Source organism: Lithobates pipiens, unplaced genomic scaffold, assembly GCF_037356315.1.
Source record: "Lithobates pipiens isolate NorthernLeopardFrog02 unplaced genomic scaffold, aLitPip1_a1.2 Scaffold_28, whole genome shotgun sequence".
Classification (NCBI taxonomy): domain Eukaryota; kingdom Metazoa; phylum Chordata; class Amphibia; order Anura; family Ranidae; genus Lithobates; species Lithobates pipiens.
Window position 1 is genome coordinate 104,214,311 of NW_027507789.1, and position 14,755 is coordinate 104,229,065.

Below are 14,755 nucleotides of genomic sequence, written 5' to 3' on the forward strand. Positions count from 1 at the left end.
AGGAGCCCGGCTTTCTTCTTTGGCGCTGTCCGGGGGTCTTCTTCCGACTTCGGGGGTCTTGTGCCCCTCTTCGGAGGTCTTGTCCCCCTCTTCGGTTCTTCTTGCCTGGCCTCCGCTTTCTTCCTTTAGCTCTTTTACTAGTGGTGGCCCGGTCTTCTGACACCGCCTCTTCTTCAGCGCCTAGAGGCGATTCAGTTTGCATTGTGCGCTATACAAGTATTTCATTCATTCATTCATTCATTCATTCATTCATTCTTCCAACTTCGGGGGTCTTGTCCCCCTCTTCGGCTCTTCTTTCCGGGCCTCCGCTCCTTCTTCCAGCTCTTTTACTGGCAGTGGCCCGGTCTTCTGTCGCCGCTGTCGCTGCCTTCTCTTCTTCTTCCTTGAGATGTTGACTCAACGCTGTCTCTGGCTGTAATGACAGGGGCGTGTTGCGCGGCGACTTATATAGGGACAATGGACGGGGTCACTGGGTGATGTCCCTGCCCATTATGATGTCACAGTCCCAGCATCCTGACAGACATCAAAGCACCCCCCCATGTTGAGGGCACGCGGCCTGGTACGGCTCAGGAGGGGGGACACTCGCCTGATCGGCCAGGCTGCGTGCTCAGATAAGGGTCTTATATGGACCTTGGGGGGGACCCCCACGCTGTTTTTTTGGCGTAGGGCTTCCCCTTTAAGTCCATACCAGGTGATGGGGTCAGTGTCGTGTCAATCTCGCCGCCGAAGGACAGCTTCTAGGAACCCCCATTGCACATGATCAAATTCTTTCTCAGAATCTAATGCTAAGAAGAGCGAAGGGGTTTTGTATAGTTTGGAGTGTTTAAGTATATTTAAAACTCTTCTTGTGGCATTGGGAGCTTGACATCCTTTGATGAATCCTAATGAGAAAAAATATAGCTGGATAGCCGCACTCCAAATACTCACCTTTATTGATAAAAATGAAAATCAAGGCATCAAGGCTAAGTACAGACTAACTGCACAGCCGCTGACATGTTTCACATCAGACACGGTGCTTAGCCATAGCTAAAGTGCAGAATAAACATACAAGGATATATATATACACACCTAAGTAATTAGACAAATAGATAAAACATGTACATCATAGATAATGATATGGAAAGCACCTGTGAGCATCTAAAGTCCAAAATGTAACCATTAAGCAGATGGAAACAACCTTCCCACCTACTGTAGATTCACATATTGAAAATGCATGTAATAATAGAAAACATGATCAATCTTATGTTCAGGAAAAAGAAACACTGGTGCAACCTAAAAAGAAAAAAGTCATAACACATAAAAAAATTTAATGAAAACTCCCATGCACCAACAAATACGCAACGGGAGAAGAAACAGAAATGTCTCTCCCCCATGTATTAATGCCGGTGCATGTAGCTCAAAGATGTCTGATCCGCTAAAGATGATACAGTCCCTCCTCAATAGTAAGTCACATCCATATAATTGTACAATGACAAATTTTAAGTTACTAGAAACTTCCACTTTACTACTCTCTACTATGAAGTATCAAAATCACCCCATAAAATCACTAACGTTAGACCACACATGGCCAATAAAAGGGATAAAAAGATGAAAGAAAACCATAAATGCTGATATTACCCGGCATAGAGTCATATCACATCTGACAAAATAGTCACTATCATGAAAAGCATCTGGGGAACATGTGTGCATACATATACACATGGAGCAGACACACACATATCCACATAGATAAATGCTCATAGACAAAATAACTAAAAAGATAAATAAATAAATAATTGATGTCTATGAATTACGATAAATGCACAAATGGAACTAATTCTAAATGTAAATATATAAATATTGATTGATGGTTACTGTAGCAAATATCTAGTGATACATGTGTGCAGCTCCAGAAAAATCCCAATCAGGGGACAAACATAACGAAAAGTAGGGAAGTGCAAGGAGAACAGTGGATAAGGAAAACACAAAGAATGGACATAGCAGAAAAGTCAAAAATAAGCCAAACAGAACTGAGATGGAATATATTGGCACTCAACAGACAACCATATCCTTCCATCAGAAGGCATCATAAAAAAAAGATACAAAATAAACATAAATAAATGAACAAACCAAGATGAGAAGATTCCATATAGACCTCAAACAAATTATACCATCAATCATTAATGTATAAAGTGTAAAAGCCAGGGCACAGGGTGTAAAAGTCACTCATAGAAATGTGAGATATCCCACTCAAATTTGAGGCCAGCGGGCTGCCTCGTAAGGAGATGGAATATCCAATAAACCTTCCTTTTGCACAGTAACCTAAACTTGTCACCATCTCTTTTAGACAACATAACTTTTTCAACTCCCTGTATATATGTAGGCTACTGACATCCTTATCATGGCATACATTCCAATGCCTCGCTGTATTGGTGGAATGGTTTCTAGAGATATCATAAAGATGGTCATATAGCCTATCACTTAGCCTGTGGGTCGTGCATCCCACATATTGTATAGAACATTGTTCACAGCTAACTACATATATTACCCATCTGGTGTTACAATTGATAAAAGAGGTTGCCTTAAAATCTCTATTTTGAATAAGTGAATAATGTCACCTCATAGAATGTGGGGGCAACACGGACAACTATTGCCCCCACATTGAAACAATCCTTTAAAACTGCAGCCAATTGGAACATTGAAAGCTGCTTGTAAAAAGGCTGGGAGACAACATTCCACCAATGGTGGGAGCCCTACGAGACACTGATTTAATGCCTTTAGATAAAATTTGAGCATATACAGGATCATTGTATAAGATAGGCAAATATTTTTCTATCATGCCTCTGATTCTGTTAAACTCTAGACTATAAGAGGGGGGCGTGGCTGGATATGAACAGGACAAAATGTGATTCTTCCCAGCTCCGTCTATCCTCCTGATAAATACTCCGGCGGAGCCCTTCATACTGACCCTTCTTCAGCAAGCTAAATAGCAGCTGGTAGGGGAGACACTAGGGCACAAGACGATGTCATCCTCATCCTCAAAGAAGCCCAAAGAGAGCCCCTCACCGCCAAAGGATCCGAGGTAGCTCCGGTTTCAACATGGTGGAGATGCTGGCCCTACTCCTGCCATCGTGGCTTCTGTGCCATCCACACAGCGTGCCAAACAGCAGAGCACGAGGATGGAGCAGGAGTCTGGCTCCAGACGGTTGAGTGGTACACTGGAGGTATTACCAACACCCATACCTCCCGAATTGGAGGTAGACACAGCGGCGATTACGGGCACGATTCTGGAGGCGATTGCAGCCTCCAAAACCGAACTGATGGGGCGTATAGACTACTTGGCCTCAGAATGCAACCTGATCAGGCACGACCTGGATAAGATCAGGGGCAGATTTACAACTGCAGAAGATTGCATCTCCGAGGTGGAGGATTCCACACACTCCCAAGGAGCCCAGCTGTCTGAAATAAAGGACATGGTAAGATCCCTCCAGCACCGTTCTGATGACGCTGAAGATAGACAAAGGAGGAATAATGTGAGGGTGGTGGGCCTACCTGAGGGGGCCGAAGGAGCTAAACCAATCCTCTTTGCTGAAAAATTCTTTAAAGACCTGCTTTGCCTAGAAGACCTCCCACCCATGTACGTGGTGGAGAGAGCACACCAGGTGCCTACAGGTGCTAGACCCCCTGGTTCTCCACCCAGGCCCTTCCTAGTCAGGCTCCTAAACTACAGAGATTGTGACATGCTCCTGGCTGAAGCAAGGAAACATCAGGATGTAAAATTCAAAAATGCCCGCATTATGCGATTTCCAGATTTGTCTGCAGAGGCACAGAGGAAACGCCGCTCCTTCACTGAGGTACGCAGAAGATTCAGGGAAAAAGAAATAAAGTACAGCATGTTCTATCCCAGTCTCCTATGAGTGCAGTACAAAGGCTCGGTCAAGTTTTTCAATACCCCGCAAGGAGCATCAGATTGGCTGGAAGGCAATCCTTAAAGTTGCATGTGAGTCGATTATCTCCTGATTGTGGCCTGCAATGATGAGTTTTTGTGTCGCCCTTTTTCCCCTTGGGAGTTTTTTGTGCACTTCCTGATATACATGAAGAACCAGTAAAACAAGGTAATGTGCCCCTACATTGTGAAGCTAACCAGCACTGGAAAGGCAGTAGTGAGCACTTCCCCTCTTTTAAATTTTTTCTATATTCTATCAATTTTGCTAAATGGCACACCAACCTGCGGTTTGAAGGAGGCTCCACCCATACATTTGGTGGATTCGGAGTTTTGTGAGAAGACAGAGTTTTTCATCTAACAATGCCAAACTATCGACACCAATGGTTGGACATCTTTCACTTTTTTGTTAGCAGGGTACAAGCTGCATACCAGACAGTTTTTTTTTTCTTATTTTTTGGTTGTAAGTTTCTGGTATAACAGCAGGGGGGAGTTTACTGTCTAGCATATTCCTTAACTGTCCTTTTAGATGCTTAGAACCAAATCTTGTTCTAACTCTGCAAATGTATCTTATGAAATGGGTAATTTTAGGCTCACATATACTCATTATTTGTTTGTTTCTTACCAATGGATAGCAGCCTTAAATTAATGTCCTGGAATGTAAGGGGGTTGAATGGTAAATTCAAAAGAGCAGCCGTCTTTCAGTACCTTAAACAAGTAAAGCCACATGTCATCCTCCTGAAGGAGACTCACCTGTGAGGAAGCAAAATTCTGACCCTACGCAAGGCCTGGATTCAACGGGCATTTCACTCTACGTATCGTATTCCACATACGCAAGAGGGACCTCCATACTGATTAGCAAAGCTGTACCTTCCATTCACCAGGTTTTCTCTGACCCCGGAGGTCGATATTTGGCTGTGGTACTGGACATTCTCTTTAAGAAAATGGTAATAGTGAATATATATTCCCCCCCCCCCCCCCTATACAACCACGAGTGCTATATGACCTTATTGTGAAACTAGCACTTTTTCTTAACCTGCATATTTATGGGAGACTCTAATGCCATTTTAGACCCGGGGCTGGAGTCGTCCAATGCCAGTAGACCGACGTCAACAGACATATGCACTTGGATGTCTGGGACGGGCGTCGGAAACATCCCAAGGTTAAAGCATATTCCCACCTGTCTACTACACATAGATCATCAGCCAGAATTGATCTGGCATTTGGCAACCCTGCACTGCTAATGTATGTTAGTAAGATGGAATACTTGGCTGGGGGAACTTTAGACCACTGCCTGCCTTTTGTCACTTTGTCCCAATTAGGGCAAGGCGGGGTAGCTAGAAGTTGTCACCAGAATGGCTACAAGAGGAACAGGTTACCTCGCAGGTTCAAGATTCCATTGCAGCCTATTGGTCAACAAATGCTGACACGACAGACCCAACAGTGGTATGGGATGCATTTAAACGCAATGGCAAGAGTCGAATGCATCTCTGCGATTAAAGAAGTAAGGAAAGACCATAACGCACAAGGGTAACTACTTCTCAGCAAGGAAAGGGAAGCTGCTGACACCCATGCCGACTCTTCAACAGAGACTAATTATGTATCACTGTTGGAGACTCAGAGACTTGTTGCTCTACATTTTTCAGAACTGGGCCGAACAGAGGTAGGAAAGAGAGCAGAATCATTATTTGCTCAAGGGAACAAAAATGGCAAACTCTTAGCCATTTTGGTGGCGGATGAAACAACACCAGTTAGTAGGTCATTAAAAACATAGCAGGGAATGTAATTACGGACCCTTCTGAGATACTGGAAAAATTTGTAAGGTACTATACTAAACTATACTCCCCATATCACAGTACGATGTCGGTGAGTTGGAAGGGCTGCTGGCTGACCTATCTCTCCCCACAATGTCAGAAACTGATGTTAACTTTTTGGATGCTGACATCTCTGCTCAAGCAATAGAAACGAAATTGGCAAAGATTCAAAATAATGTTAACATAGGTGGGGTTAGGATGGGGGGAGAGGAACATAAAGTGGCGGCATATGCGGATGACATACTCCTATATATAACTAATCCACGACTGTTCTTACCTAGTTTAATAAAAGAAATTAGGGAATACGGCGCTCTTTCAAACTTTAAAATAAACCCTATAAAAACAGTTATATTGAATATAGGCTTAGACAATAGGGAAGAGAAATTATTACAACAGGAATTCCCCTTTACATGGGAAAAAAAAGAAATAACATATCTAGGTATAAAAATAACAAAGACGGTCCACGATCTATATCAAGCTAACTATATTCCATTGGTAAATGAAATTAAAACAGTGTTAAGGAATATAAAAAAGGGAACAATTACATGGATGGGTAGAATTAATATGTTGAAGATGATGGTCTTACCAAAAATTACCTATAAACTTCAAATTCTTCTGATCAACATTCCAAACAGTTTTTTTAAAGTAATAAAAACACTTTTCTTAAAATTTATATGGCAAAATAAAAAATCAAGGATAAATTATAATATATTAATTAGAAAAAAAAAAGAAGGGGGATGGCATTGCCAGACACTTATAGATATTATATTGCAATCACTTTGGCGAGATTGGTGGAGTGGACTAATTTAGGCACTAAGAAGAAATGGGTAAAAATGGAGGAGTCACTTATTGGATCACAATTACAAAAAAAAATTGGATCCCGCCAAAATTTAGATTAGGTAGTAATAGGACACACGAAATTACTTTAACGACACTTAAAATATGGGACGCAGTACACCGGAGAAATAAATGGGTATATAATTCGCCATTAATTCCACTTGAGGGCACAAATTTTTTTATCCCAGGAAAGGGCACGCAACTAGGGAAACAAATGATAAATTTACAAGTAAAAGATATCACGTCGGGAGGTGAACTAATGTTAAAACAAGATCTAATAAAGAAGCATAGTTGGCAAAATTTAAAGGAATGGGAATACCTACAGATTCAACATTTTGTTAATTCAATCCCAAAACCAATAAGGGACGAAAACACATATATGAAATCCTTTCAGAAATAGAGGGGCCAGGGGCCATACCAGCTATAGCAAAATGGGAACAGGATATGGGTATTAAAGTAGACGAGACTCAGATGGTTGATGCTGTGCATAGCTATGTATCGGATACAATGTCAATTGAAGCCAACTATAAGTGCCTGATGAGATGGCATCTGACACCGGACAGATTACACAGAATAGACCCCTCCAAATCCATACAGTGCTGGAGAGAATGTAAAATACCCGGAACAACATTCCATATATGGTGGGAATGCCCAGAGATAAAACAATATTGGTATAACATATTAGCCTACATAGAAATAATAACCGGGGAAAGAATACCATGCCGTCCCTGGGCGTGTCTGTTCTATGGTGTAGGGGAAAAAACTGGTAATCAATTAAAAAAAAAAAAAATATGTTGGTACCTTTTCTGCTTAATGCGGCAAAAGCCCTGATACCTAAAAACTGGTTACAAATCAAAAAACCCCCTATCAGAGAATGGATACAGAGAATTGAATATATTAATTATATGGAATATTTAAGTAAAATGGAGGAAAATCAAATGAATACCGTATATACTCGAGTATAAGCCGAGATTTTCAGCCTCTTTTTTGAGGCTGAAAGTGCCCCCCTCGGCTTATACTCGAGTCATCGCTGTCTGCCCGCTCGATCAGCGTGTCGAGCAGACAGACAGCGGCCATTCTATTCAAAAGCCGCGCCTCCGGCTCCGCCTTCGCCTGTGATAGGCGGAACACTGAATTTCCCAGCAGCCTGTGTTCCGCCTATCACGGACATCGTATCATCCTCGTACTACGGACGAGGATGATACGACGTCTGTGATAGGCGGAACACAGGCTGCTGGGAAATTCAGTGTTCCGCCTATCACAGGCGAAGGCGGCGGCGCTGCTTTTAAAATTTACAATGGCCGCCGACGAAGAGGGCACGGGACGGAGGCAAGGGAAGGCACGGCACGGGACGGGACGGGACGGGACGGCGGCGGCAAGGCACGGCACGGCACGGCACGACACGGGACGGATGCAAGGAGGCAAGTCACGGCACGGGACGGAGGCAAGGAGGCAAGGCACGGGACGGAGGCTCGGGACAAAGGTAGGCTGGACACACACACACACACACACACACACACACACACACACACACAGGGATGGATGGATGGATGGATGGAGACACACACAGGGATGGATGGATGGATGGAGACACACACACACAGGGATGGATGGATGGATGGATGGAGACACACACACACAGGGATGGATGGATGGATGGACACACACACACACAGGGATGGATGGACGGACACACAGGGATGGACGGACACACAGGGATGGACGGACACACAGGGATGGACGAACACACACACAGGGATGGACAGGCATGTCTCACCCTCGGCTTATACACGAGTCAATAAGTTTGCCAGTTTTTTTGGGGGTAAATTGGGGGCCTCGGCTTATATTCGGGTCGGCCTATACTCGAGTATATACGGTAGATATTTGGCAGTGTGGGAAAAGTGGAGATCATTCAAAAAGACGGAATATTACATTCAGGCATTAGCGGAATAAACAGGGAATGGATTCAAGGAGGGCCAGCAGAGCACGGGGAGGAGGGGAGGGGGGATAGGGGTAAAAAAGGAAAATAGAAGGGTAATAGGATAAAAGTTGAATGTGATTAAGTTGAAAATACATGTATTGTATAAGATATTTTTAAAAATGCAATAAAATTGTAATTCTAAAAAAAAAAAGCAATAGAAACGGCAATGCTAGCTTTCCCACCACACAAATCCCCGGGCCCGGGCGGCTTCCCAGCAAACTTTTACCAACACTTTAGGACACAACTAGCCCCAAGACTCAGTAACCTTTTTGACCATTGTCTTAAAAATAGTATCCTCCCGGGTTCAATGATGGAAGCTTACATGGTACTCCTCTTGAAACCGGGCAAAGATCCACAAGAATGCCCATCCTACTGCCCCATAGCATTATTAAATGCAGATTTAAAGATACTGACTAAGGTGTTGGCATCAAGTCTGGCCAAGGTCATTCCCTCCTTGGTGGACATTGACCAGACGGGGTTCATGCCCTGTAAATCTACGGACGCCAAACTTAGGAGATTGTTTACGCATTTACAATTAGATAACACAGAAGTCCCAGAAAAAGTGATAGTGTCCATTGACATTGAAAAAGCCTTCGACTCTGTCGATTTCCTCTATATGCACAGAGTACTAGAGAAAATGGGGTTCAGGCCCAGTTTCCCATGCTGGGTCACTCTCCTGTATAGTGACCCTCGGACAGCGATTCGGCTGGGGCTCCTCACTTCAGAGTTCTTTGTGGTGGGAAGGGGCATGAGGCAGGGTTGCCATCTCTCACCTTTCCTCTTTGCCCTAATGATGGAGCCTATAGCAAGAGCATACATTGTTCTCAGGAGGTGGGGGCAGTTCAGGTAGGTTCCATACGGGAAAGTCCTGCACTCCATGTGGATGACTTGCTTCTGTTCCTCAAAGACCCGAGAACTTCCTTATAGGCAGCCTTGCGCATACTGGATAAGTTTGCCTCCTTCTCGGGTCTTCGAGTGAATTGGACCAAGTCATCAATACTACCATTGGGGCATAAGGCACAAAGAGAGGATAGCGATAATCTCCCACTGCAGTGGGTTTCTGTCATTACTTACCTAGGGGTAAAAGTTACTGCAAAGATACAGGATTATCTACCACAAAATCTCCTGCCATTAATTCCCCGGCTAACACAAAAAATATGAGCTATGTTGGAATCACTCCATCTGCCCCTCTGTGGATGAACCCTAACTTATTTAAATTCTGCTCCCTACCAGACCCCATTAGGAGATATTACAAGAAAGGGGGAACTCTTGACATTTGACCAACTGAAAGCGAGACATGACCTACCTAACACCCATTTATTCAGATATCTACAATTATGCCATGCGTTTCAGTCACAATTCTCCACCCAGAAGGTGGAAATACTACCATCTGCCCTGGAGGACCTCTTAGCGGGTAAGGAATTCTACAAACCTTTATCAGCTGCATACAAATCCCTTTTTAAAAAAACACTACAGGCGGTGAATGGATGTAAAGAAAAATGGGTAGCAGAAATCCCTGAAATCCAAGGAGAGAATTGGGAGGATATGTGGAACCACCCTTTCAAACACCTAGTATCCACTAGGGATTGCTTTATGCACTTTAAATATTTACACAGGATTTATTATACGCCAGCCAGGCTATTTCATATATACCCATCTGCCACTGATGAATACTGGAGGTGCTCCTCTTCACATGCTAATGCAGAACACATTTTCTGGAGTTGCCCGCAGATCAGAGGTATCTGGTCTGCGGTCACCCCCTGTGTGTCAGAGGTTCTCAGCGTCCCGGTCCCTACGACCCAAGAGTATGCCTTATAGGTTTGGTAGAGGAGGTGGTCCTTTCTTGGGCGCATCGCACCCTACTCAATATTGGACTGTTTTATGGAAGGAAAGCTATCTTACTACATTGGAAAAATGCTCCTAAACTAGCATATTGGAAAGGATTGATGAACGCTGTTATCCACCTCTATAAAGCAACCTACATCTCAAGGGGATGTAAAAAAAAATTCTTTGAGGTCTGGCAGCCATGGTTAGATTCCTCTGCAACAGTAGGCTGAAGCATAGTATAGTACTTATTGTTTTTTTATGTTAAAAGCCAAAATAAAATGAATCATAAAAACATATGACAATGGGTGTGTCAGGAAAAGTTTCATCTGCTGATGGAGCTGTCAGATCTTTGGACTGCAGTACTGGTGTCCACCAGCGACCCACTTAAAAGTACACTTGAAGTGCACTTGGAAGTAAAGTCGCTGCAGGTCAGAGGGGGACATGCAAGGAAAATAAAAAAACAGCATTTTAGCTTGCACATGATTGGCTGATAAAATCAGCAGAGCTTCCATTCATTTCAGATCTACCCCTTAGATTTAGGGCAACTGCACTTCAAAGTGCACTTGCAGAGAAAAGTAGATTTGCCTTTTGTAAATAACCCCCATAGTGTCATTCATACTATCATTATCCAAATCAGAAAAATGTACCCTTTTTTTGGGAGGATGCTTGGGGGAGCGATTTGGAAAAGTATGCTCCTTTAAACGTATCCAAATTATTATTGATTCAAGGACTGAAGAGCTTACCCGACTACGAGATGATATCACCATTATCCAACAGAGTCTGACAGCTCTACAACAGCATAAAGATTTTGCTGATTTAGACACTCGCCTCAAAAAAATATTGATAGGCTGGAGGAATATGTAATCTCTGGGAAAAACGATAAGCTTGCACGGAATCATATGGACTATGAAAATGGTCTCCCGCAAGCATCCTCCCAAGAAACTGGTCTGTTTTTCTGATTTGGATAATGAGAACTCCAGCTTTTTTCTTTTCAGAGTTTGCGGTAAAGATGTGAGTAAAGTTTTTCAAATGGAGCTGAGGCGCTCTATTTTTTCAAAATGAGTCTTCGTACAAATAGAATGTCTCCATGGAAGGATCTTACATCCTTATTCAAAGCTTTCCGTTTAAAGGGACCGTTAAGGCCGCACACAATGAAATTAGTTTAAAAGCCATGGAAGAGTAGTAGCCAGCTAATTGTGTTATCACTCCTTAAATGAGGCATGAGTAATATGTTGGTATCATCGTATGTAAGTTTCAAACGAGAAGTCTCTTTGAAGCTGTACCTGTAGAGCAGGGATATGCAATTAGCGGACCTCCAGCTGTTGCAAAACTACAAGTCCCATCATGTCTCTGCCTCTTGGTGTCATGCTTATGGCTTTCAGAGTATTGCAATGCATCATGGGACTTGTAGTTCTGCAACAGCTGGAGGTCAGCTAATTGCATATCCCTGCTGTAGAGTCTGCTTCTGTAATAGAGGCTTTAGGTTTATGTGCTGCATCAGAGCAGAGGGTACGGATCATAAGGAACCGGCAAAAGAACAAAGGGGGGTAGTAAAAAATTCTGGAAAAAAGCCCAGAAACCACGTGCAACTTGACTGTGGCAATGCCATGGGGGCAGCGTAGTTAGGAGAAATTAAACAATATACGTTGATGTAATGTCAGTAGGCCTGAGAAGGAGACAAGGGTAGTGCATTTCCTTATTTTCATCCGGGAGTGAGCTAGACATAATTCAGGGAGTATTTAAGACTAGGGATGACCGAACGGTTCGCCTGACTGTCGTTTCGCGACTAATTTCGGCTGTTCGCCGTCCGCCCTATCTGCGGACTATTGCCGCCGTTCGCCCGGCGGACTTCCGTGTTTACTGTGTAAAAGAACTTTGACCTATGATGACACATCCATCATGGGGTACAGGACAGCCAATTGAGACATTACAGCACATGGACACTTGGGCATTCCCCCTAACTTATAAATAGACCCAATCCGGCGGCCATTTTACATTCTTTCGTCTGTCACTATAGGGAGAGATTGCTGTGTGGAGCAGGGAGAGACTGCAGTGACCCAAATCGCTAGCTATTTGGTCCACAAAAGTTCTTTTCAGGACTATAGGTGTTAGGTGTAGTTCAGGATATAGGTTTGAGGCACTGCTGTGCTACTGATTGTTGCAGCAGCCTGTCTTTTGTCAGTGTAGAGAGAGGGACAGGATGCTGTGTGCTGCAGGGACAGTCAGTTTAATCATTAGCTGTTACTATTAGGTCCACAAAAGTGCTATTCAAGTTATTGTTCCAGCAGCCTCTGTTTTGTCAGTTTAAATAGGGACAGGCAGGAAGCTGTGTGTGAGGCAGTGAGCGACAGTCAGTTTAATCAGTAGCTGTTACTATTAGGTCCACAAAGGTTCTTTTCAGGACTGGTATGGTAATAGGCTTGTACACATATAATATTCTTTCTTCCAAATATAGAAAGAATATTATACTTGACTGCTGCCCTTCTGCTGCAATAGTCCTTTATCAGTATAGGGACAGAGGTACAGTCTGCTAATCATTTACAACCTACTTGTTCCACAAAGGTCCTTATAAGGACTAGTAAGGTATAGGGTACTACAGTACATAGGGTTGAGTGAGGTACAGTCTGCTATTCCTTAAGGACTGGTATATGTCCACAATATATAGGGTTGAAGTGCACTACTGCTGACTGCTGCCCTTCTGCTGCAGTAGTCCTTTATCAGTATAGGGACTGAGGTACAGTCTGCTAATCATTCACAACCTACTTGTTCCACAAAGGACCTTATAAGGACTGGTAAGGTATAGGGTACTACAGTACATAGGGTTGAGTGAGGTACAGCCTGCTATTCCTTAAGGACTGGTATAGGTCCACAATATATAGGGTTGAGGTGCACTACTGCTGGCTGCTGCCCTTCTGCTGCAGCAGTCCTTTATCAGTATAGGGACTGAGGTACAGTCTGCTAATCATTCACAACCTACTTGTTCCACAAAGGTCCTTATAAGGACTGATAAGGTATAGGGTACTACAGTACATAGGGTTGAGTGAGGTACAGTCTGCTATTCCTTAAGGACTGGTATAGGTCCACAATATATAGGGTTGAGGTGCACTACTGCTGAATGCTGCCCTATACTGCAGCAGTCCTTCATCAGTATAGGGACTGAGAGTTTTGTCACAGGGTCATTTAAAAAATGTCAGGCAGAGGAAGAGGCAGGCCCTTCCGCAGGGGTGGTAGGGGTAGGGTAGGAGCAACAGGCTTGAGCCAAAGTGGGAAGTTGCATAAGGTGCGTTCAATTACTTTAGGACGCACCAGATTTGGTTGAATGGCTCACTCAGCCTTACTCTTCTGCACCCTCCTCATCCTCTCGATCTGCACCCTCTTCTTCACTCTCTGCTATGTGCACCCCCAAAGACACTACCACCAACAACACCACCACCACCACATACCTTCCGCTTGAGTCACAGGAATTATTTTCCGATCCATATCAAGACATTTCTGATGCGCAGCCACTCTTGGTATTGGATCAGGAAGAGGAGGTAGCAACAACTGCCACTCAGCAGTCTGACGACAGTACCCAGATCAGCCCAAGGAGGAGGTTGGTCCCGGTGTTGCTGCCTACTCCAAGATCTCTACTTATAGCGGTGGGGAAGGTGACGTCGATGATGACGACGTGGGTGCCCACAAGAGAGGAAGAGGAGGGGAGTTCAGAAGGAGATCTGGACCAGCAGATAGGAAGGAGAAGCAGGAATAACTTACATTGCACAGGAGGGACTTAGCAGACTGCTAATGTATCAGGAGCGAGTCATCGACCATGTACGGTCACATCTGGCGCTCCCAGGAAGCCGGCACATGGCTCCGCAGTGTGGGCTTTTTTTAACGTGTCCGTTGCTGACAATAGCGTTGACATCTGCAATCTTTGCAGTCAACGCATTAGTCGCGGTAAGCCCAACACTCACCTAAGGACGACCGCCTTAAGAAGGCACATGAGCAGCCATCACTGAGCCCAGTGGGAGCAACGGAACACACAAAGCCACACTCCTGGTTCTCACCGTCCAGCCTCATCTTCTACTTCTCCTTCTCCTCTCTCCTCACAATTGTCCTCCACTCCACCTTCCATCACGCCAAGCTCACATTTTTCTGCAAAAAGGCAGGATTCTGTGGGCCTAATGTTCGAGCGTAAAAAAATGATGACGCCGGATAACCCTCTTGCCCAACGGTTGACGGCTGGCTTGTCAGAACTGATTGCCCGCCAACTACTGCCATATAAACTGGTGGACTCTGAGGCCTTTCGAAAATTTGTGGCCATTGGAACACCACAATGGAAGGTCCCAGATAGGAAGTATTTCTCACAGAAGGGCATCCCAGAGCTATATGGCC